Source organism: Anthonomus grandis, chromosome 13 (assembly GCF_022605725.1).
Source record: "Anthonomus grandis grandis chromosome 13, icAntGran1.3, whole genome shotgun sequence".
NCBI lineage: Eukaryota > Metazoa > Arthropoda > Insecta > Coleoptera > Curculionidae > Anthonomus > Anthonomus grandis.
In genome coordinates, this window is record NC_065558.1 from 20,951,623 (window position 1) to 20,976,261 (window position 24,639).

The following is a 24,639-nucleotide window of genomic DNA, read 5'->3' on the forward strand; positions in this document are numbered from 1 at the left end:
TCTAACGTTATGTAATGCACTTTATAAGTTTTTGTTTATGTACTTTTATGCTAAATTTCGTTTTTTTTTATGTAAAACTTCTTAATATTTCATTAGATCGAGTTATGCTGGTAGTAATAACGAATTCCATATCTAACAAAAAACAGAGGTAAACAAAAAAGTAAAGGTAAACAAAAAGAAGTTAAATTACTGTACTAAACCGTTTATTAGGTGGTATTGGCTTAGTAGTAGTAGTAGTAATAGTAGTAATAATTTTGGTATGATTTTGTGTGTATAATATAAGGGCCTTGGTGAATCTAACTAACATTTTTCACCGTGGCGTGGTGGGGAAAATATCATAGATTTTACTTTAAAATATCATAATTCAACACTCCAAGAAGAGACCTATGAATATTGTATAATGAATATGAATATTGACCTTCAATTTCAACTCTAGCTGGGTTGCCTCGCCGTGAGACCCCAGTACCTTCTGGACATATCCGGCTCACTAACCCAAACATTCTTCAGTTTTAAATGTGGCATGCTGAACGGTTAATAAATAGGTTTATCAGGCATAATCGTATCGTAATCGAGGTGGGTTACGAAAATATACGAACCAAAACATATTGTTTAATATTTAATACATTCAAATCTGTGTAATCGGTTTATAAAATTTCGCACGTCACTGGCCATTTCATGAATGAAATGAGGCGGGTCTAGTCTACAACGACGTTCCCCGCACCGACACCGCTTAGCTACAGATTGGTTGGGCAGACTTTATTAATTATTTATCCAACCACAAAATGGCATACGCTTAACATAAACTTCCGGTAGGTGGTGTACACACTGTACATGGTCTGGATATAGGCCTTGCTCGTGGAGCTTGTTTATTATTCTTTTCTGTGAAATAATCAATTGAGTAGCAATTCTTCTTTAGCTGGTCGTTGCCTCATATTCTACCAAATTCACCAATATCTTCTGCTTTTTTTAAGCCTCGTCGAGTGGCTCATTCAGATGCTCTGTTAGTACAGGGCAGAATTCCAGTCTCGCAAAGTTTGTTAAAAACTGTAATAGATTTATATTTGTCCTGAATTTTCTAGTGTGAAAATCGTCGACGGTATTGTAAAATAGCAGCTGTATTATTCCTATTACAAAATCCGTAAACCAAAACCATATTTGCATATTCTAAAATTGAATACATATGTAACAGACTAACACACTAACATATTTTAGAAAAACAAAACGGCCTAAACAATCGGTACCTACATTTGCGATAAGGAGTGGCAAACTATTTAAAATATTTTAATTACACAATAACTCAAGAAACCAAATGACCTCTCAAAACCCTTACAAAAATATCAGCAAATAGCTATAATGACATTTTTACATGACGTCATAATGACTATCAAAGAAGTCCCACCAAAAATACCGTCCGTTAAGTGACGTGAAGGGGATGTCTGGTACTGACCGTTTAAAAATGTTTTTACTGACGACATTTTAGTGGCGCTTTTACCGATTTATTCCTTAAATGTTTAATTCCGTTTCTAAAGAGCCCAAAGTTTTTATACAGAACTCTCAAATTTGGTAAAATAGGTATATCCGCTGGCTAGTAAGTAGCTTATAATAATTTAAATTTACAATAAAAATGTACCAAAAAATGCAATATTATTTAACGCAACATTTTGATTAAATGGACATAATTATATCTATTTTCTTTTTGATTACGACGTGATTTGATTTTCACTCATACGTTCAACATTCACACGTCTAACATTCTCTACAGAACAACCGGGACAACTTTTTTTTTAAATTTAATTGAATATAAAAAATTGTGAGATTAGGTGGTTTTTTTATTTTAAATTACGGATCTTAAAATCAAAATGCAAAAAAAATTCTGTAAAAATTTTTTTATTATTTTTTTAAATATTCATACATCACCTTCTTTATAATAAAATAGCTATTTTAATAGCAGTTAAATAACTCACACTTTCAATAAAGGGTTTACTGCTAAACACTAATGCGGTGACATGTTAAAAAAGTGAGAAATAATATAAACATTATTTTATAACAGAATTAAATATGTTACTTGTTTAAACTATTATTTATACAAAAGTCACTAAAATCAATACATAGCATAAATATTAAACATAATCTAAATATATAAAAATGAATCCATATTTTCCTTGGTCATTAAAAAATAACTTGAAAATGACTTTAACGATTTTATTAATTCTTTTTTCTTAAGATGTATTTTAATTTGTGGAAGGATATTATAGAATAAACCATCAGGAAAATTGCACCAAAAATTGGAAATTTGCAAAAAAATTAAAAATGCTTTGCGCGACATCTATCGGTTTCGATTAGAATAAGACAGTCGAAAGAAATCTATCGGTCAAAGTAATTTAAGAAATAAAAAATAGATGGCGCTTGGGTGGCAGTTGCTGACATAAAATATTAAAAATAGATGACGCTTTCAGCAATTTCTATTTAGCATGCATGCATTCTGAAACATAATAAGTCAGTTTTTCGCGTTTGACAGTTGCTTTTAATGCTTTGCGTCATTCGAAAGAAAAGTGTATTTGTTTAGCGAGTTATTTTCAAGTTTGTTTAGCGAGTTTTAGTAAGTTTTCTTCTTAGTGAAACTTTTTAGTTTGTTGAGTGCAACGGTGGTTGTTTAGTGTTTAAAGACAAATTATAAACAGGGTGGCGGTAGGTGACATAAAATATTAAAAATTTTATCAGGTATTAGACTTTTAATAGACTACGTGGTATGCACAAGTTATATGTAGAAACATGTTTAAGGGATTATTTATTTGACATATAAATCTCAAAAATGCCAATAACTCGACGAACCAACTTAAGTCGTAGAACGCGAAATGCTGCAAGCCAACAACATATACGTGCAAGTCAAACCAACGAGCAACGCGAGATGCGAAATGAAGTTGAAAGGAATAGATGGAACAGGAATAACCAAGAACGTAGAAACGTTCCGTTCAGATTTAATCCAAGTCGAGCTGCATTTACTTACGATGCAGCAATCGATTATAGTTCGCAGCAAATCGTTGCTATTAGACAAATGAACGTTGTGTGTCCACATTGCAAGTCAATGAACTTTAAAAATGAAGCATTTGGATTGTGTTGTGCAAGTGGTCAAGTCAAACTGACACCATTGGTACCGCCTCCAGACCCACTATATTCATTGGTTTCCGGAAATCATCCAGATTCAAAACATTTTTTAAATAATATCCAGCAATATAATAATTGCTTTCAAATTACGTCATTTGGAGCAACAAAAATTTGTAGAGATAATTTTATGCCTACTTTTAAGGTAAGTAGCGTTCAGTAATATGGTACGGAAAGTATATTGGTAACTATAAAAAAGCCACCAGAAGTAAGATTGTTACAGAAGTTGCTTTTGCCAATATTTACTTAGCCAGTATACAAGACAATACCTACATAAATATATTTCCTTTTGCAGATTCAAGGCCAAATATATCATAGAACAGGATCTTTATTGCCAACGCCAGATAGTGACTACCAATTTTTGCAAATTTATTTTATGGGTGATTCAACACAACAAGTTAATCCGAGTTATTCATACAACAATTCGGTGAAAAAACCATTAGTGGAAAAACTACAAAGATTTTTTCATCAACACAACGAATTGGTTGCATTATTCAAGACCGCTTTAGACCGCATGCCATCTGATGACCACGAAATTGTTATCAGAGCCGATAAGAAGCCTGCAGGAGAACATGCAAGACGTTTTAATGCGCCAACAATTAGACGTAGTTATGCATAACGCGATGCCAAGTGCCAGAATGACAATTGTGGGAAAACACAATTAAGTTTCGAATACCCTTAAAAATCGATAAAATCTAATACGGATCTAATTTTTGCAAGCTATATCCAAGACACTATTTCAAATTATACTATGTAAGCTTTTAGCAACAAATAATAAATTTTAGAAGTTATGATAAAAAATGTCACCTAGTCTGATTATGCTTTTTACTTATTATTAGGTTGTTTATTTTACAAAATTGAACCACACGCCAAACTTGTCGCATAGCGCGTTTATGCAATGCCACGTATTTTCTTTTTAGACTGTATATTTCGACTATTTTTCATTAAGGTAGTTTATGAACAGATGAAAATTTTGTTAGGAACACCAAGTTAGGACTTAAAATGAAAAGTTACTATTTAAAACCTTTACAGATTTTTTAGAAAATCCTGTAAAAGCACTTTTTATTCTAAAGTAAAAAAAAATATTACAGTAAAACTAAACCACTTTATTTACTAACATAATAAACTAAGCAAATTACAACTGCGTAGGTATATCATACCTTGAAATACTTCAAATAAAACTAGAGTTTCTTTGTAACAAGTAACGATTACGTAAAAAATTCATTTACTGCCCCATTTCATAGTAGCACTAGATAGTTTGGTATCTACTTACCTCTAAATTTGTTTCATATGCGCGATTTAGTATAATAGCAGTCCGTTTCAGCATTTTTTTAAAATTTGAATGAAATCACTCAAAAAACGTTAGTTGATATTTCCTAGCTAACTTCGGTAAATGCATCTACGAGAAAAATGATCAAAATTTGACAAATATCACGTGATGTATTACCTATTTTTCGGTGCCAGATCACGTGACCGAATTTAACTGCTATTTGCATTACTAAACCAAGCGCCCAGTATTATGGCGTTTAAATTGACCAAGTCGCTATTCCCGTGCGACTTGCATTTGCAATGACGATAAATAAATCGCAAGGGCAATCATTAAATGTTTGTGGCATAAATTTAGAAAATCCATGTTTTTCACATAGTCAATTGTATGTGACCTGCTCCCGTGTTGGAAAACCTTCTACATTATTTATTTTCGCTCCAGGAAAGAAAACTAACAATGTTGCGTATCAAAAAGCGTTAAAATAAATATTTACTAGCTTTTTGTAATATTGTTTTGATTTTTTTATTAAATTGTTAGGTATTAACTACGGCGGTGCGAAGTTCGCCGGGTTAGCTAGTAAAATGTATAAATCAATATCAAAGTGAGCTGATTACAATTGGGCCTTGCATTATACAGAAACTAAAAAGACCAAACCGGCAACTATCAATTGTCAAACAAAAATGCTGTAAGAGTATGGTGGTAATAGATTATAAAACATCACAATATAGGAAAGTTATCTTTCGAAAGATATAAATCAATAGTACCACATTACTTATACCTACTTACTTGTATTAGTGTACTGCAATAAATATCACAAAACACAAATTTGCATCAAAACGCACAAGTCCACCACCAATGCCACCACCAGCATGAACGCTATCCACAAATGGAAGAGCACGTGACGGTAATGAGGACGGTCGACGGACAACATGACACGGAAAAGGCGCAGTGTTTCCAACACTTCATTATCATCTATTCCAAACCTTCATAACTTATGGAGTTTAGTTACTAACTAGTACTCTTTTTTAGGAAAGATTCATTCTGTCCATAAATTTAACCTGTTCAGAAAATGGTAACCGCTACATATTATTTTTACTGGCTACACGCTACACTATCCTAAATCGACACTAAATCCACTGGATTTGGTTAGAAACCATCTAACTTGGCAACACAGAACGAACATGCCGTTAAAAGGCAGGTCAATTCTATACTTAGAAATGTTAACATGGTTTTAACTAATTTTATTGTTATCAAGTGATTCACTCATTTGATAACAGTGATTCACTACACCGTATGTATACTGCAAAACAATAAAAAAATATAGTCACGAATGCTAGTAAATTATTCTTTGTATCTAGCTACTTCGTTTTTGTAACTCAAATTATAAAAAATACTCAATAAAAGAAAATAAATAGTTCAATAAAATATATAATAAATTATTTCACTAAAAGAATATTTTAAAATAGATTGAATAATACATTACCACAGTGTGAACTAAATTTTCGGTATGCAGTCAAATTAGAAAATTTAGATCCATTGTTTTGTTATGTTGAGACATTTCTAAAAAAATGCGAATTAAAATAGTTTTTCTTATTTTACGAATAAAGTATATAAACCAATGAAACCTAATATTAAACCACATTGATAAAATTAATTGTTACATGCGGTTAACGCAAACCGCAAACCAGAGAATTGTCATTAAACATATCTCCAAATTCCATTTTGAAAATCTTGTTCGATGTAGATACATACATATATTTCGTCAACATCGAAATGAAATATGATAACCCCAAATTCAGTGCACAATAAATAGAAATATTTGACAGGATTATTGCATAGTTGGGAATTATAAATAAGCTTAGGAATATTGTAGAAATACATTCATCATCAATATATTTTTACTAAATATTAGTATTTCAATTTTTTAGTTTATTCCTAAAATCGTTGAAATTTTTATAAATTTGCTTCCACAAACTGGTCATTTAATTTTTTTGGGTGACACTAATAGTAACCTATTTGATCCATTTGAATATGGCGTTGATTTTTATATTCCACTACTTGATTATTTGAGGCAAAAGCAAGTTATTGATGAATATTTATTAATATAGATATTGATGAACTTATTCAAACTTCTTCCAAACCAATAAGTCACATAAGAGTTACTAAAGATTTAAGCATCTTACGGTTAGATAATATAATTAGACATTAATATTGCGTTTTAAAAAATATTTGTCTTTTGTAATTCTAGGATTTAATTGGCATTATATTTTTCATTTAAATAATATTGATGATGAAACTAAATTCTTAATAATAACATAAATTTGCTTATGAATATATTTGCGCCTTTAAAAGCTATAGCATTTAAAAAAAAATTATGATGAAACAAAACAAAACATAAATTTAAAAAGTATAAGAATATAGAAACTACAACAAAATAAAAAACTAAAAACTGTTTTATTAAGCTTATACATAAAGAGTAAAACTGGAAAACACAACAATTATTTAATATTTTTTTCTTGGGTAAAATAAGGTAGTATATAATTCATAGCAATACAAGTAATATCATAGCAATAAATAATATTTCTGCAAAAGCTTATAAACTATAAAGAACGATATATTTAAAAAATCTAGCTTTCTTACTGTTTTAAAAATTTATTTTATTAGTAGTAAGTTTATTTAACCCAAATTAGAACTAAGGCCTTTGGTTCCAATAGAATACTCATATCTTTTTTAATGGTTTGCTGTCCATTTGTTTCAGAAAATATTTATATCTAATTAATTATTATAATATAAATTCGGTAGTTTCTTTCAAATAAAAACTGACTGTTGATCAACTGAAAAACTGAATGAGTCTTTACCTAAAAGTAATATTGTAAAGAATTTTCAGTAACTTAAAATCCACCCCATTCTTAGAACTCAAATATTTCAAATTCTTTAAGTTCTTCTTGTCTGAGGTTATTGAATGAAAAAAAATTATATTGTAAGGCTACGTGGAATCTGAAAGGGTGATGGATGCCATGCAATAAATTTTTCGAAAAGGTCACAAAAGCTCCTTTTAATAAAATGGATCATGTTTTAAATCGACCAGTGATTATACTATTCGTAAAAGATTAGTCTACTATTTTAGTTTTACTCTTATTTAAAAGCATTTGTTTATCACAAATCATGATACGTAATTGCTAGTCTTGAAATATCTTATTTTCGTCACACATTTTTTTCTCAGAAAACCGTTTTCGAGACTTTTCAAAAAATTTATTTTTGTCCTATAGTGCAGTTATTAACTATGCAGTATATGTAGTGCAATATATGCAGTAATCTCAAACATAGTGGCACACATATTACCTTTACCGCACTATATTCTTTGTATCAATTAAAGTCGTAGCTCTTGCAAAGCAGCTGTTGAATGTTGAAAAAAAGGGGAAGTTTATTTACTTTTTTGTGTGACAAAACATTTTCAATGCCAACATGAATTATTTAAGCTAAAATACAATTCTATCACCCACATTTTGAGCCAAAATTAGTCCAGATCGAAGAAAAATTGTGAAAAATTATAACGTGTTATGTAAATGAAGATAATTTAATTGTCTGGCATACATACTCTTGATGTATACAGTCCCGAACAAAATTGAGAATGACAGTCCGTGTATTGAGTCACGCTAATTGTTTTAAGGGTAACTATAATTAATACCAATGTCCAATTCATACGAGTTGTACAGGAGGAACTATTACCATTTGTCGAAAAACTGCACCACTGTCGGACCGACGCTGCACTGTAGAGTGTGTCCATGTTTTGTTTAGTTAGTAACGTTTGCGTAGTTCTTACTATGATTATTGTATACTGTAACCGTCACTTGTTATTACATACCAAAGTATTATGGCATTTTGAGTTCCAAAGAACGTAATTTTGTTGGCAAAGGCGTCGATTTGACGTACACTTCATGGTCAACTACACTTTTAGGAACCTTGGCCTGTTTCAACTCAATATTTGATCACTGCGGTTTTTAACATAACTTCAATATTTTTTTTACTTCTTCCAAAAAAAAACTTTTGTGAGCAGATATCAAATTCATTTTGGAAATTAAAATATTTAATTATTTGTAAAACAACTATAGAACATTCGTAAAACGCATTATTACGAAAAAAATTATACAAAAGTAAGTGAAACTATTGACAATTAGAAGTATATTTATGTTTTAATGAAATAATTATTTTAAAAATAATAATTGCCAAAAAAAAATTAAATATAGGATTTTCGTATAGAATTTTCTTTGGCCTAAATTTTAGGTTAGGAATAAGATATCGAGATGCGGTTTTCGCGAACCTGTTTCGGCATTATTTAGCTACTTTTTCATAAAAAAGAATCATACCAATGCGTTTAATTTTTTTGAGAAAATTTACCATTTTTGTCGGAATGTTCAAAAAAGCCGTCTGGCGGCGACAAAACTTAAACAGTTAAAGCTCAAGAATGGCTCTTTTTAAAGAAGACAATTGTGGTATAAAGTATATTTTTAAAATACTATCTACCACCTTTTTATATCCAACATACTTTAGATCGTCATGACCAGTTCTAATTACATTGTTTTCCATGGACTGAAGAACATAGAAAAGCAATTCTTTATTTTTATTTTTCTACATACAGGACCATCTCTTAACTCGAAGAATTTAGATTCCGCGTTCTCTAATTCATTACGGATTTTCCCTATCTCTAAATCACGATTCTGACAAATTGAAAGAGTTTGCTCAAAAGTGTTAGCTTCAATAACTAAGACGATATGATATCGACTCAACGCATCAACATGACTTAAGCCGGGCGTCCACCGAAAGCGGTGCTGTGCTGTGCTGCGTTGGGCTATGCTGTGCTGTGCTGGGCAAAGCTGTAGTTGGACAGTCCACCAAAAGTTTGTCGTGCGTTAGCAAGCATAATATGATCTTATAAATTATTAATCTTTTAATTATGTTTAATAATATAGAAATTGAAAAGAATCTTTTTGATTTAAGTTCAGAAGAGGATGATTCCGAAGATGAGCATACAAATAATTTATTAAGTTGTATGCTTATGGCGGATAAAAGAAAACACAGATTTTGGTTATCAAATCATTTAGTAGAGCGAAAACAATTTGGCGAATTTCATAAATTAATTCCAGTGTTAAGTAATGAGCAGTTTAAAAATTACTTTAGGCTTTCTAGAGCTCAGTTTGTGGAAATTCATGAATTAATAAGATTTGAAATTATAAAGCTTAATACGAACTACCGAGAAAGTGTCACAACAGAGGAGCGTTTGGGTGTATGTTTAAGGTAAGTTATTTTTTTGATTATTTAAAAGTAATATTTTTAGTTTTTCCTGACACAAATTTATTCCATCATAAAAAAATAATCTAATAGGTATTAAATAAATAATTAATATTTCTGCTATAATAGCTAATAGTAATATTAATATAATAATTATGGATTATCTAAATTCCAATTTCCAAAGTAGCTTCCTGCAGTTTCGTCGCTTGATGACTGGTTGGATGTTGATTGTGGTGACGGTAGCGGAGTAGAAGTATGATGATGATGATTATGATTATTATAAATTGAGTTCGAATGTTGGGGTGGCTGTAGTGTGTGAAAGTAATGTTGGGAACCGTGAGTACCAGTGCTGCTGCTGGCGTGGCTCGTAAAATTACTCAGTTCCGCCTCAGTAACAGCATCAAATATTTTTCGCTTAATGGAAACTTGTAAATGTGGAGGCATAGCAGCTGTTGTTAAATACATACTGTTGAAAAATTCCTTAAGAGGATCATTCGACCGCAATTTTTGTTCAAATTCTTTTCTTTGAGCGTCTCGCTCAGCAGCCCTAGCCTCCCTTTTTTCAGCTTGTTGTTTCATTATCGATACAACGTTTTCTTGCCATTGACTTTTTTTCTTCTTAACAGGCTCTATAAACTCAGGATTTTTCTCTTGGGTTTCTCTACTACTTATTTGAGTTTCTTCGTCAGTCACTACCGTGTGTTCAAAGTCACTGTGTGATTGTTCGTTTTGAGTTTGTATTTCTTCATGTGGCCATGTTTCCATTGTATTTTCGTTTGATGATTGCGTGTCAGCTACGTTGGAACATCTTTTTCGGTTGGTCATATATGGAATCAAAAATTCCATTTGTTTTTGGTATACCCACAACCGTTTTACCGCAGGTGCTGCGTCCCCACTTTTACATTCATTTTGCCTTTTTAAAGCGTCCCTGAAAGAATCCCTTAACTTTTTCCATACCCGTTTAGCCTCTTTTCCTAAAAAAAAAAACTAATTTAAATATTAATAAAATTAAAAAAAAACTTTTTTTTTTAGATTTCTAGCGACGGGCGATTCCTACAAAACAATTGGATATAGTTTCCGTTTAGGAGAAAGAACTGTCTCAAAGATAGTTAATGAAGTTTGTTCATCCCTTTGGTCCCAGTTGCAACCGACATTCATGAAAATGCCCGACCAAGAGTCTTGGAAAGCCTATGAATTGGAATTTAGAGAACGATGGCAGTTTCTAAAATGTGTCGGTGCTATAGACGGCAAGCATGTGGTTATAAAAGCCCCACCGAATTCAGGTTCATCGTTTTTTAACTACAAGAAAACTTTTTCTGTAGTATTGATGGCCATAGCAAGTGCCAATTATCAACTGATTGCAGTCGACATTGGGTCATCAGGCAGATTTAGTGACGGGGGAATATTTGCTGATAGTCCTATTGGGCGAAGGTTAAAAACAAATTCGTTTAATTTTCCTGAACCTAGTCTCATGGAAAATTATAATGAATATAATTTTCCCTTCGTATTAGTCGGAGATGAGGCATTTCCGCTCATGGTAAATCTAATGAGACCATTTCCAAGACGATCTTTAAATAAAGAAAATCGTGTTTTTAATTATCGCTTGAGCAGAGCTAGACGAGTTATAGAAAATACTTTCGGTATATTGGCAGCAAGATTTCGAATCTATAAACGTCCATTGGAATGCAAATTGGAGAGTATAGATAGCATAATTAAAGCGACCTGTGTTCTACATAATTATTTAGGCACTAGGGAAGGTAGATCGCCTAATATAAATCAAGAACAATTAGGAAAAAGTTTGCCTGAAAATCAGTGGTTGCCATTAGCACATAGAGGTGTAAGAGCAACAGCTGAATCTTTTGCCATAAGGCAGAACTTTTGTAACTACTTTAACTCTGACACAGGAAGGATTCCGTGGCAAGATAAAATTATGTAAATAACCAGGAGTAATAAAACAAATTGTCGTACGTTTTGTATTTATTTTAAGTATCCTGTACCAAATTTCTTGAATAAATGGTTCTTTTCGAGTTAAAATAAAGAATAAATAAAAATAAATATTAAAATTTAACACCCTATACCTTAGTAACCATTTACTTTAGGTAAGTATGGAATATAGATAAATAATATAGGTATACAGGGTGTTTTACGTAACCACACTACTGTAAACTACACCCCTACTCGCTTATTTTGAATGAAACAGCCTAATATTGTTACTTTTTTGGATTTCACATTTCACACTAGATTCTAAAAACTTTAATGTATCACACTTTTATCTTTATCCAACTGTTTTTAAAATACAGGATGCCAAATAAATAATATAGTGACTTTTACGACTTTATGGGACTCTAGAGCTAATTCTGTTAAAAGATGGAGTGAAATAAAGTTCATTTTTCTATCTTAACTTTTTCGGACCAATCTGTGTGATTTTTTAATTTTGTGTTTAATTTTGTTTTTAATTTTTAATTCTGTGTGAATTTGTGTGATTTTAATTTTATTTATTTAAACTTACCGTCTGTTATATTGCACTTTTTTGAGACTTCTTCCCAGACAATATCACGTGCGTCTTGACTTTTATAGTTCTTTTCATCTACTTTCCATAGGCAAGGATTTAATCTCACAGTTTCAATGAATTGTTCCATTTTTATCGTAATTAATAAAAAAAAAACAAAACGAGTTTGCCCGTCTCCGCACAGCGTCAATCGAACACAAAGCGAAGTCATGCGGCCCCGCACGACATAGCTTGTCTCGCCGCACAGCGCCCCAGCTTTAGTGGACGGTACTTCATAAGAATGCATTGGCAACCCAGCACCGCTCAACGCCGCTCCACCCAGCACAGCACAGCACCGCTTTCGGTGGACGCCCGGCTTTATGCGTTTTCCCGGACGATGACATATTTCATAATCGTAATCTTGCAAAAACATAGCCCAACGTGATATTCGCGAATTGACTTGTTGTTTACTAAGAGTTAATCAAAAACTATTGCAATCGGTAATAGTTTTAAATTTTATTCCCCCTAAGTAGATATGGAATCGTTTTATTGCATTTATAACGGCAACATATTCAAGTTCAAAACTGTGATACTTTGCCTCTGCTGGATAAAATAGAAAATTGACTTAAAAGGACCATCCTCTTGTCTTTGCACTAATATTGCCCCAAATCCAGAGGCACTAGCATCACAATGCAATTCTGTTTCAGCAGTGGGAGAATAAATTGACAAAAGAGATCCACTTGCGAGACGTTCTTTCAAAATTTTAAAAACCTCATGCTGTTTACTACCAAACTCAAATTTAGCATTTTTCTTAACAAGGTCATATAAGCGTTTCGCCACCGTAGAAAATGATGGAATAAAACGGCGAAAATAACTTGCTAAAGAGACAAACCGTAATACTTCCTTGGCGTTTCGGGGAACCGGATAATTTAATGCTGCCGTAATATTTTCGTCAGTAGGTCGAATACCTACGTAACTAACACGGTACCCCAAGTAATCAATTTTAGTCTGAATAGAGAAACATTTATCTAATCTAAATGTTAGCTTTGCTTGACCTGCCAATCGAAATACCTTTTCCAATATTTCAAAGTGATTTTCCAAGGTCATTATTGCTATCAAAAAATCATCAAAAAATTGCACACAATCATTTCACCACTCTGTAAAAGTTCAGAAAAAACTTTTTAAATAAATCTCCCAAACACTTTAGACGCATTTGTTAAGCCAAAAGGGCAGAAAAGAAATTCATATTGACCCATGAGAGTCACAAAGGATGTAAATTTGACAGATTTTTCGGCTATTCTCACATTATAATAACCGTCTTTCAAATCAAGAGAGGTGAAATATCTTTTATTCCTTAATAAATCAATATTATCATCAATCAACGGGCTTGAAAAATTATCTTTAAGTGTGATTTTATTCAATTCGCGATAATCAATACATAATCTAGTTTCACCATTCTTTTTCCCCACTAAAACTATAGGGCTGGCATACGGTGATTCACTCGATCTTATAATACCGCGATTTAAAAGGTCATTCAAAATAAACTGTAATTTTTCATTATCAGAATACGATAAACGTCTAGGTCTAAAACTTATGGGCTGATCGTGTTTCAACACAATTTTCATTTGAAAATTAACTTTACTCGGCCCACCATCTTCAATCTTTAAATAGTCAAAATACATGCACTTAAGCTCGTCAACAAACTTTCTATCCATGCTGGAATTAATTTGTAATTTTATCCGACACTTTCAGTGAATCTGGATCAACTTCAATATTCATAATCTGATGAATTGCCGAATTTAAATCTTTGGTTGAAAAGCTTTCAGTGTTTTCTTTAGTTATTATTATACGATCTCCCAGTGTAACTGTGATGAAGGGTAATGTAGAAAAATCACGCCCAAGCAAAGCCATAAAAGCCATTGTATGATCAGGTACCACATAAAATTTTAATTCAACATCAATATTTTCAACTTTTACTTTAGTGTAAAAAATATTTATAATTTCACTTAGTTTCTTGTAATCCAATGTGATTTTTTCAAAAGCTTCTAACAAATCTGCTCCTGAATGAAAACGTTGAATACGAGCCTGATCTCATAATTGTCGATCCGAAATCCCATCAATTATATAGTCTATCAATTCCTCCTCTTTAATCGGCACCTGATTTCCCAAAATTACCTTGTCATGGTCATAATCTGTAAATCATTCACCTGTTCTACAATGTCTATTTTCAAAATCTTTCCTCATTAACAATTTACTGGGACGGTGAATAAACATGTGTTGCATGTTATCTAACAAAGTGGTGATATGTATTTATTTATTTATTTATTTATTTCAATATACGGCAGAGCCAGTTTACAAAAACCAAATAGATAATACAAAATACTAGACAATATAGCAATATAAATACAATACTAGAATTACAAAAAATATATATATATACCAAGATAAAACCTCTGAAAAAACAGTCATGAACAGGGCTAAAAACTTAGCACTATCCAAGGAACGTAAGTTAAAGTGTAAGATTATTTATTTTTGATTTGAATGACCGTAAGCTGCCGGAAAATGGATCCAAACTATTTTCATTAAAGAAACGCAAAGTCCTAGTCGGTGGAGAAAAAAACCCATAGTTGGCCGAATGAAAGGGTAAACGAAACATAGAAGAGTTAATCCTTCTTTGACAGGTGTTAAAAGGAATTGCTTCCAAGATGGTAGGACAATGATATAAACCATTTAAGATCTTATAAAACGTTAAAGCATCAGAATAATGCCGTCTGACTTCAAGATTAGGGATATTAAATTGGACACTGATAGCATTATAGTCGATGTAATAATTACGAAAAATATTAACTTCAGCTCTATAAGCAAGGGATCTTAAGAATCTTCTTTGTACAGTCTCAAGGTGTTCAATATGAGAATCATAATAAGGGGACCAAATTACAGACGCATACTCAAGCAAGGAACGTACCAAAGAGTAATAAAGTAATTTGAAACAATAAGGTGAAAGATGTACACTATTTCTAGTGATAAAACCAAGACTACGCATACTCCTGTTAATAATATCCAAAATGTGCGACAAAAAAGTTAGCTTGGTATCAAAAAGAACACCTAAATCTTTAACTGTATCAACTGACTTGAGTTCGTTATTGTTGATTGTGTATTGATAATTAATAATTTTATTAGAACGACCAAACGAAATACATACACACTTCTTTATATTCAGTTCCAGACTATTGCTATTACACCACTCAGCAACACTATTTAAATCCAATTGAAGTAGCTCAGCATCAAGATATGACTCAATGGCTTTATACAGTTTAAAATCATCAGCAAAAGCAAGATGTTTTGAATGAACAATTACATTACTTAAATCTCTTATGAACAAGTTAAAAAAGACCGGTCCAATATGCGAACCTTGAGGCACGCCTGAAGATACTTCAATACCATTAGAAATATAATTACTTATCCTGACCAACTGTGTACGACCAGTCAAAAAACTGTGACAAAACTCGACCAAAGTCCTACCAAGGCCCATAGCCCCAAACTTCTGAACCAGATGTTCATAACCAACCCTATCAAAGGCCTTCGAGAAGTCTGTGTACACACTATCGACCTGTACAGACCTCTCAAAAGCACCAATCAAATCATACTGGTAAGTCAACAGGTTAGTCACCGTAGATTTACCCTGACAAAAACCATCCTGATGATCACTAAGCAATCGCCTACAGTGCCACGAAAATCGCACAGAAAACAACCTGTCAAACAGTTTAGGAACTACAGACTGAATACACACACCTCTATAGTTACAAATATCAGTTCTATCCCGATTTTTATGAATTGGCGTTAAAAAGCTTACCTTCCAATAATCAGGAAATTTGCCTGATGTCAAGCAAAGATTGAAAAGGTGATGCAGAGGCTTACTCAGAGTGCACACACAGTTTTTAAGAAAAACAGATGGGATACCATCAGGGCCAAAAGAATGTTTGTTCGGAAGGCGTAAGATTTCATCAAATATGTCCAATAAAGAAAAAGAGATGCGATTTAAATCCAGACTGTAATCAAATTTATAGTCAGGAGCCTTGCGGACAGGTTGCCTGTATGTAGTTTCAAAATACCTAGCAAATAAGTTTACAAAATCTTGACCATTACCAGCAACCTCGGCTTCCATATGCATGCTATTGGGGTATGAATCAGACCTACGTAATCTATTGATGTGTTTCCAAAATGAAGAAGGATCATGAGAAATTTCAGTATTTAATCTTTCAATATATGACCTAAAACATTCATCACGAAGAGTTTTACATTTATTCCTCAAATTTGAAAAATTAACATAATCCATGGGATTCTTACTATTTTTGAATTTTGTGTGAGCAATCTTTTTTTGAATAACAAGATTCTGTAATTTTCTACTAAACCAAGTGGGAAAATTAGATGATTTAAAATGTTTAATTGGAACAAACATCTCAATAGCAAAATAGAGAGCATTGTAAAAAATATCAATGCATTTATTAATATCCATCTGATTAAAAGCAGTATCCTAATTCATGCAAGCAAGGTAATTATTAATGGCAACAAAATCACAGTTTACAAAATCATAATAATAAACATCATACTTAAGACTAAAATCACAATTAATAGAAATACTTATTTCATAAGCAGGATGGTGGTTTGATGCCGGTGATAAATTTTCAGTAGCATATATGACTTTAACATTTGACAAACTTGAGAAAAACAGATCAAGAAATGTACCAAACAAATTTGGCAAGCCATTCACCTGCTTAAGATTAAGATAGTTACAACAACTACATAGCACATTTGCAGATGTTATAGACTCAGCCGTCTCAACATGCAGTCCGTTCACAGGGTTCCTCCATACCGCATGTGGCAGATTAAAATCACCACAAAATAGAATATCACAACTAGTATGAACACTCACAAGATCCATGGATGTAGAGGCAAATTCCTCATAAATTGATAAAGGAGAAGCAGGAGAGATGTAGACAGCACCAAAAATGATATTCTTGTCACTGCATGATACAAGCACAAAGATGTGTTCCAGGGTTGAATCACTAGTCTGTAATAACCTGGCTTTAAAACATTTACGAACAGCAATCAAAGTGCCACCACCCCTTTGCCTCCCTGTATTTGTGTAACTTCGATCCTGACGGAAAATATTGAAGTCAGTAAACCTAACTCCGAGTCTAGAAAATCTTCATTAAGCCAAGACTCCACCAAAATTATTTAATATCTATTGTTAGGTGAGCTGGCTTTGAATGGAACCAAGACAAAGCCCGACCTTTCAGTTTAGAGCTAATTAAAACTCTGACACCGTTATCATCCAATTGATAAGCTGCCCGCAGAAGTTGTACCTGTTGCTCCCATTTTCCAAAATCATTGGAGCCATCAAAATCACCCAATAAATCGCCCATTGCTCGAATACTGATTGTACTGCTAGCTGCGGAGCTGCTCCTGCTATCAGACCTCTCTGGCGTCGTACGAGAATTTAACAACTCTTGTTCTCGTCGTAGAAGTTCAATTTCCCTTGTCGCCAATTCTTGCTCACGTTTCAACATTTCTTGTTCATGTTGAGCCAATCTAGACGCAGCAACATCGACCTGTCTTTGATGTCTTTCGCTGACCAAATCTTCGGACACTTTCTCCAGTCTGTCTATAAGTTCAGCCTTACTGCCGGTTACTGGTAAATTACGGAGCTTCAAAAACTCCTTCAACTCATTTACCGTAAAATCTTGCGCCGACATTTTCCTTCAACTCCACTTGAGGTGACGACTTAGGAAAAACAAACGCAACCAATACGCCCAATACTTGTTTTGTTTATTTTCCCAACACAACTGACGTCACTACTCCACCGAATAAAAAAAATGCCAATCGCCAACACAAACAAAACTTGTCACATAACCACCGCGAACCGCGTACACTACTAAAATTGCCACCTTTCTTTTTTACATCTCACTTCTGAAGTTTGCAGGGCATTTTGGGTAAATCTCTCAGACAACTAAAACAATAAATTTTGGTCAGAATGGTTTATTTAAAATTAAATGAGAGATATATATATATAAAACGGATGACAAATTTAAGTAGGCATAACAACTTGCGGAGCGAATAGACTGTTTTAAAATTATTTTAACTACCAACTATAGTGAAATACAAAGAACAACTAACTCAATCTTTCCAATTAAAACGGTCGAGACGGTCTTCTCTCAAAGCTCAGCTGGGATGTTGACGCCTTGGCATTTTCCGCGAACACCGATAAGCACATAGCCATAACAACTGTAAGAAAAACATTCGGACTTTATAATTTAAATCGTTATTTTGCCAAATTGCCTACAACAGTTTATGTAGAATTTTATAAGGAACACAAAAATGATAAAAGAAATAGGGGTATCTTTTTAAAATTTTAGGGGTAGATGTCAGAGGGTTGAAAGTAACACGACAATAATTGCCTTAAAAATTGTCCCCCTTGATATGTAAATTGACGTGTTTCGACTAACTTTCATACTATCATTGGTGAAGGCAATATTAAATGTTGTTCATTTTCAAATTATCACATGGTATGTCAAACTATTTTACATGATTGATAAGTGCATATATTAGTTATACAGGGTGAGCTTTTTAAAGTGTTACAATGAGATATGTCAAAAAGGCTGCTATTTTTTTTGTCCATTTTGGTGACATAAGTTCACGCGGGGATACATTTTATGATATTTTTGGCATTTGTCACTTTCTCATTTTAAATGGAATAATGTGTTTTTCATTTTAAAAATCGACTCTACGTCAAGTGTGATGTATGTTTGTAAAATGTTTTTAATTACTTTGCGCGTTACGAAATTATGGTCAAGAATATTGTAATTAAATTTAAAAATAATTTGAATATTTTAGCCATACCAGCAACCGTTGCCATGGAAATCCTAGTGTTTTAATTAGTATGATAATAACGTCTTATTAACAACTAAATTGTGTTTTGAATTAAAATTTATATATTTATACATTCGTATAAATATATTTTTATCTATATGAATAAATTATTAGTATGTAGCTATAGCAATAAACTCATTATAAACTTAAATAATTAAACAAATACATAGACAAACAGTTTACCATTTAATATTCTCTCTTATCAATAAATCGGGCTTTAATTCAAATTAGTTTTGAAATAATAATATGAAATTCTCATAAAGGATAATGGGAATATACATATAAAATTCATATTTAGTATATCATGCCAAAAGATATTTTGAGAAATTTTTTATTTAACATGTTAATAAAAAAGTCAAAGCATTATTTTATGATTATATTATTAAAGTTCGCATTGTAAAATGTATTTTATTTTCTCATTGATAAAATCTATAAAATATACACAATAATTATCTGGAACCATGTATATAATATATGAGTGTTGCCAATAAAACAATATATTTAATCTATTATAAGATTTAGTTAAACTCTCTTCTTAAGGTATTTTTAACAGCGATAAAAGGTATCTCAAATAAGTTTAGATTCTTTTACAAAAAAAAGATTTTTTTCAATAAAACTAAAAGTAATTTACAAAATCTACAGTTTATCTGCGAAATGTTAAATACTAAGAGAAATAAAATTCCCGGACTTCTTAACTAGTCATTAATAATTTTGTGCAGCAATATTATTCCACCAATTTTGCCTTATAAAATAGAAATTTTATGTAGCATTTTGGATAGTGCCATATCTAGGATTCTATTTAACACTACCAAAATTTAATTTGCCAAGGATCAATTTATTACAATATATTCAACAGACGTTTCCAGTAAACCATGCAAGTATTTTGTAGAAAGTCAAAGTAAATGTCACTATTTACATAAGTACATAAGCCACATTCTACGGAAAATCGAGATTTCTTTATCATTTAAATGGACTTTAAAGGCTACAAGCCATTTTCAAAGTAATTTGAGAAAAACCCAAATAATTTTGTTGTCTATGCAGAAAACATTGGATATATTCAGTCACCACACCCGACTTCGATCTACGTTTCGATTCGACCCGACTTCGATTCGTTTATCTACACACCCGATTTCGACTAAACTTTGGATTGGCAGTATTTGTCAAGAACGATTTGAGTTGCCAGTGGGAGAAAACGCTTGAACCTGCAGACTTCGACGTCATGTGGTTCAAAATAATAGCCAGTGGTGCCACGAAATTTATCTGCTGTATCTACAGACCACCAAGCGACACCCAATATAGACGGCTCTTTTTGAACCTGGTTGATTGCATTAACCATCTGCAAATTGACTACTCAAGCGCAGAAATCATCGCCATGGGTGATTTTAACGTTCACAACATCAACTGGCTGTGCTTCTGCCTCAAGAACGACAATGAAGGACGAGAAGCTGAGCTATTTGCCACCATATGCGGGCTTACGCAGCTTGTGGAGGAACCTACCAGAATCCCCGATCGAGACGGCGAGTTCGCAAGTCTTCTAGATCTGGTCTTGGCTTCAGACCCTGACTCGTACACTGTATCAGTACATGCCCCTCTGGGAACATCAGACCACAAATTGATAACAGTCTCTTGCCAGTTGGAGGTTAAAACGCAGGATCCTCCGATGCCGCGGAAGGTATGGCACTATAAATCAGCAGAGTGAAACCATCTTCGGGAATTTTATCGCTCATTCCCTTGAAGGGAGGTCTGCTTTAGAATTAATAATATCTCAGAATGTGCAAACCAAATTACAGAGACGATCTTGGCAGGAATGGAAGCTTATATCCCTTTTTCTACTAAATGCGGATCAAACAACAAGCAATGGTTCAACCTGAATTGCAAAAAGGCAGTAAACACTAAAAATGCAGCATATCGCAAATGGTGTCAACATCCTTCCATCGAACATCGGAGGAAGCCTCCAGAAATAGCTGCAAGCGAATTATTGATGAATGCAAAGAGAGTCACAACAACAGGATCAAAAACAAACTGCTAAACTGCCCAAATGGAAGATCTTTCTGGTCGGTATCGAAAGTCGTTAGTCAAGGATTTGCTAAGTCGGCCTTGCCACCCCTAACAGCAGATGATGGTTCTATCGCGGTAACAGCAAGGGAAAAAGCCAACTTACTGGGTAAACTCCTCGCGTCCAATTCTACTCTGCACTTGCAAGGCAAAACACCGCCATATTTGCCAAGGGTGAATTCATCGATGGGAGAAATTTCGTTTCCTCAACGAATTATAAAAAAAAATCTTAAAAGCGTAGACACCAACAAAGCTCCTGGACCCGATGGAATTCCAGCCCTAATACTAAAACGTTGTGCAGACGAATTGACTCCTCCCTTATGTAGACTGTTCACGGCATCGTATAAACAGGGCCAATTTTCAACAAGCTGGAAAACTGCTCAAGTGCAGGCTCCACCCAAAAAGGGTAAGAAGACGATGCCCTCCAATTACCGCCCGATTGCACTAGTTCCAGTAATAACGAAGATTATGGAGAAAGCAGTCAACCAACAACTGTTAAGATATCTGGAATCATCTGGACTAATCAGCGATCATCAATACGGCTTCCGAAAGCTTAGATCCACCGGCGATCTTCTGGCTTACGTCACACACTTGTAGACGGAGGCCATGGAGAAGCACGGCGAGTCCCGCTCAGTCGCTCTTGACATTTCCAAGGCATTTGACAGAGTGTGGCATGGGGGACTACTAATCAAGCTTTCCTTAATCGGCATACAAAACTCATTATTAAATTGGATCAAAAGTTTTCTTGAACAACGAACGATCCAAGTAGCCGTCGATGGATACCCCTCCGACAAATTTAACCTTAACGCTGGAGTCCCTCAAGGATGCATTCTATCCCCCACCCTTTTCTTGATATATATCAACGATTTGCTAGGAACCACTGTTAATCCAATCTACAGCTTTGCGGACGATAGCACACTTATTTCCACATTTAAGTTTGCCAAACCAACGACAGCCGCAAGTTCTCAGAATCTTAGGCAGTAACAAGCAGCTTTAATCAACAACGATATTAGAGCAACCTTGGAGTGGGGCGGTAACAATCTGGTCAATTTTACCGCTAAAAAAAAAGCAGGCTGCAGTATTTAGGATGAAGACTAACCTTGGTGGCCCGGAGCTAGTTATGACAGGGAAAACATTGCCAATGAAATCATCTTTACATCTTCTAGGAGTCGAGGTCACCATAGGTGTGCCCTGGCATGACTACGTTGCCGAGGTCGCCAGGGCGGCTTCCAAAAAACTCGGAGTGCTTTTCAAAACGAAAAAACTGTATACACCAGAACAGCTGCTGACTCTTTATAAAGCTCAACTACCCCTTCCCTCGAGTATTGCTCGCATGTCTGGAGCTCTGCACCCAAGCATAGTTTAAACCTACTGGATTCTATACGAAAAAGAGCTATTCGTCTTATCGACAAACCAGAACTGACAAAGAGTCTGGATAGTCTGGAGCACAGGAGAAAGGTGGCTGATCTCTGTTTATTCTACCGTTATTACCACGGTAAGTGCTCCTCTGAGCTGGCAGGCCTGATTCCACCCAGGGCTGTTCCGGCAAGAAGGACGCGTCTAGCAGTTGCGGCTCATCAACATCGAGTCCACCTGCCTACCCCAAGGACGTCGCTGTATCGGGACTCATTCATCTGGAGTGGACATCTTCTTTGTAGAACGGGCTTCCACCTCACATATTTCCCGACACATACAACCTACGACACATATAAACGATCCCACAAATATCTTCACGCAAGCACCACTCCAAGAGTGACATAGGACTTTCCTCTTGTGCTTGTGTTTACTATAAAAAAAAAAACAACAAAGCGTTCAAACAATTTGTCTGAAAGTTATTTAAGTTCAAATGAATATAGCAAACAGAGATTACTATCCAACTGATAGTGACCTTTAATGACTACCTGAATCTAAAATAACGATTACCAAATAAAATTCTGTCTCTCAAAAAATTTCAAAAATGTCAAAAAAGAGTTTTTTGGGTGTCCAATAACTAATTTGTATAAAAACAGTAAAATTTAACTTAGGAGAAGCTAACAGTTATATACATATTGGAGAGAAACTTGTTGCGATCTAAAAAAATTCAAGTATTGGATTGGCCTTCCCGATCACTTGACTTAAACCCTATAGAACATTTTTGGCCGCAGTGGGAAAACCAAATTAGAAAGTAAATTTTCTTTTGTTTATATTTTAAAAATGGTACCATACATTTGTTCGCCACATTAAGTATTTTTAAGGACTATTGATATTTAAAAATGTGCTTAGTGATTTGTACTAAAAGTTACCGATTACCATTTTTGAATGTATTTTATAAGTAACAGAAAGTCTAGTTTTATTTTGATATGAAAAAGACATACCACCTTCCTTTTTCTTTAAAAATACTGAATGTGGCTTATGTACCTTGTTGCCCTGAGCGCTTTTTTTCATCTCCGACTATCCCTGCCCATAGGTTTAGACTAAATTGTTTCTGCTGATGTCATTGTCTGAGATCGTGTGGATTCTCAAATGAATTGTGAAAATCCACAATCCCTTCTCGCTTGTATTGGCATTTGTCCATGAAAAGATTATGGGATAAAAAATTCGGATCCCTCGTTATTTGTCTAGTAGTTCATCCAGGATTGTTATCGATAGCATTCAAAATCTTCTCTTCTGTCCACAGTAGGTTGTGGACTTTTCATAGCCTACCGACATCGCCTCTGGAGGTCTGAAAGTTCCCGTATTCCCGGAGGTGCCGATAAGAGTTTGTAAAACTTTGCTTATTGAGGACACGGCGATTAGGAGATTTTTGCGTAAAGCATTCATGCTTTAAGCGCACTACAATCAGCCAGACCATAATCAAATTGAATGTCAGTAAGGTGTTCAAGTAGATATAGTTCATTTTTCTTTTTAATCTTATTAAACAAAAGAAAATAACTAAAAGGAAAAACACAACAACTTTTAATCAAAACTTTTTGATAAAAACTTAAAAAATTATTAAACAGAAATAAAAATTAAAGCAGTCACACGGCCCACTTCGTTTCTTCTAATTTAATAGTTTAATCGGATTTAATGCTCCCCTTGTATTTACTAGCAATTTCCGCGAAAACGATTAATTCTATCGAAAAAATGCAAGAAAAAAAATTTAGATTTTTTTAGATGATGTTGCTAAAATTTTAAATGTCTTATTTTCAAAACGCAAAAAGAATCATTTGGATTATTTTGTATAAACTCTAAATACTAAATTTAAATTAAATTCTAATAATAGGTAACAATAATAGAGTTAGATATTCGTATTTTTTTTATACAATACATCAAGAAATTTCAAAAATGATTTAGCATATCCCAAATGAACTGTAGAAATTAAAATCAAATCGGAACAATTGCTAAACGGATTAGCAATCCTATTTTCTTAACACTGATTATGAAAATAGGATATATACAGGATAAACGATATATACAGGGACAGGGTGAT

At 33.5% G+C, this 24,639-nt stretch overlaps 1 protein-coding gene and 1 long non-coding RNA gene across 3 annotated transcripts in view; one reads left to right on the forward strand and one right to left on the reverse strand.

The window, feature by feature from the left end:
- The window catches only part of LOC126743632 (adhesion G protein-coupled receptor E4-like), a 747,227-nt gene that overhangs the window by 602,475 nt on the left and 120,113 nt on the right, over positions 1-24,639 (reverse strand). Inside the window, exon 1 of one of the 2 annotated variants that reach the window (XM_050450821.1) lies at positions 5,216-5,518. The exons of the other annotated variant lie outside the window; for it this stretch is intronic. The gene's annotated coding sequence lies outside the window, so the exon portion shown is untranslated. Of the gene's footprint in view, positions 1-5,215; positions 5,519-24,639 lie in introns of those variants that run through there. 2 annotated transcript variants of the gene reach the window in all.
- On the forward strand, positions 2,559-3,968 carry LOC126743639 (uncharacterized). Its single transcript, XR_007662941.1, has 2 exons — positions 2,559-3,307; positions 3,458-3,968. It is a non-coding gene; the product is annotated as an uncharacterized LOC126743639 (long non-coding RNA).